The following is a 2,386-nucleotide window of genomic DNA, read 5'->3' as shown; positions in this document are numbered from 1 at the left end:
TTGATGGCAAGAAATTAAGAAGAACAAGTTATATCCATAAGAAGTTTGAATTTGTCACTAACATTATCTTGTGATTATGGTTATGACGAATTCACATGGATAGGAATGCATACACCACAAAATCTAAGTGTCATAAGGTTTCTTTCATTCATGAGAACGATTGTGAGGAAACGCTTTCACTAAGAGAGATTTTGAAGATAGCATTACGTAATTTGGGTTTCTCAAATTCAACTATGATTACGGTATATCTCTTCATATTTCGAATTGTGGGAAACGGCAAATGGGTCTGAACATTTTAGACTTATTGATATGAGTCCTAGAATCGTTTGGACATATACATATGAGCTGTCCAAGGAAAAGTGTATGAGTTTGAGAAGCTTAGATAGAGTCTTATCGAAGCATCTAGTATTAGAAATATGAACTTAAGAAATTGTTTTCTAGAAGTTCAGCTAATTTCTGAATACATGTCGAAGCTAGTGGGAGCATAAGTGTTATGCTGGTAAAGAAATAATCATCATGTAAGTGGGAGCATGATTATTATGGTAAGTATTGCAAGTTAGCAATATTAATTATAGAAAACAAGAGTTATACTTTGCAAAGTTGTAAGAGTTGAAAAGTTGTTTTTCTATAATATAGGGAGAGAATGTTGTACTTCGTTCAAAATCTAAAGCTTAGATTGAGAAATTTTAATAAATTTAGTCAAAGGATACATAGTGTGTTCTTAAATTTCGATTATGATTACGGTATCCCTCTTCATAGTTCGAATTGTAAGAACATGACACATAAAATATTATAGCAGAAGATTGATAGAGTATCGTATCTTTATGTAAGACATTATGCATTGTGTCCCATACGCTTCGGGTAAAGGATCGATTGCAAGTGCTATAATATTTGACCATTCTAAAATTTTTCCAAATGTCTAGCGCATTAAGAAGGAAAAAGGACAAGAAGGAGTATTGACTAAGATAATTAAACAACTATCAAAGGACAATCCAAAGTTCGATGAGGATTGGTCGCTTGTGAGTAGTTGGAAGTATAGTATTGAATGGACCATATCGACATTATTATGAATAGATAAGATTTTATTAAGAATGAGTTGTCATATGGTAAATATGGAAATATTTCCGTAACTGGGAGTTGGAAATTAAGAATTTTTGTCTAGATTAGAAAATTTTATGCAAAAGGATGTTCAAAGGAATGTACTTTGAGTGAGAGACATCACGTCTATAGAATTGTTCTATAACAATTTTTTTGATAGAGTACCTTGTGATTTCGTTGGCCGAGTCTTTGTGATTTTTGTGCCGTGACTTCACTAGAGGATCATTGCATAAAATATTAGAATTTGACATATTCTAAAAGATGGTAAGAATTTGGTATTCTTACAATAATTATAAGGATTGGGGATTGTGAAATGAGTTGCATTTGAAAAGTTTCAATTGATCTATTTCACAAAGTATGGACCATAGGAAACCAAAGTGTGCATGCTTGGAGCATGGGACAATTGTGGTTATGATTCGAGTTATAAAGTTGAAACATTAAACAATGGATAATGAGTAATCGATATGGTGATAAATAAAAGGTGTTTTATTTATACTGAAAGGTCTGGGACCATATAGGATTAGTATTATTCTTGTGTTTCTCTTTGCATGTTTTTGACTTCCAGAATAATTGAGTTTATTAAGAATAATCGAATTATTCAAACGGTCCGCAGTCGTTCATATGTTGGAAGTAGGTATGAATGAAGACTATCATGAATTGGTTTGTAGATTGTCTAAAGTGTATTAGACATAGCAAAGGTTTGCTGCAACGTTCACGAGTGCTTATTAATATGATTTTGAGCATTGGATTAAACCCATGCTCACTTGGATCACTTCATGGATTTTATCACGAGCGATTGGTGAGATGATAATATCTAGTATTCTTAAAACCAAGATGTGTGAGTTGTATCTTGCGAATCGGTTACACATTGATAATATGTAAACGCACTAGTAACTTGGTGTTATAAAACTTATTGTTGTGTGTGATTTGGTGAGTGACTGCAAGCAAACATTGAGTCGAAGTTTATCCGTTCCCTTTACCCAAAGTGGGATAAAAGAGATATATGTGGGCCCCTCGATGATTTAGTGAGACAAACGTAAATGCTCGGCCGGGCTAGGGCTAATTTGATTTGTTCAATTAGTCAGTCGTCGTAAATCGGAAATCAGGAAACGACACATAGACTGAGAGAATGATTTCAATCCATGTCTCATGTCTATACGATATCTAGAATGGAGGAATATATTATCCCTTATCTAAAGGACAGGTCCCTGATAAGATCAGAGTTCGACAACGTCTTTGAGAGCTACGATTGCTAATAGAGTTGTACTTGCATTTGTAGTTACTAGAC

The sequence above is a fragment of the Lactuca serriola genome, chromosome 8, assembly GCF_051521515.1.
Source record: "Lactuca serriola cultivar US96UC23 chromosome 8, Lser_US96UC23_V15, whole genome shotgun sequence".
Taxonomy (NCBI): domain Eukaryota; kingdom Viridiplantae; phylum Streptophyta; class Magnoliopsida; order Asterales; family Asteraceae; genus Lactuca; species Lactuca serriola.
This window is presented reverse-complemented; position numbering follows the sequence as displayed.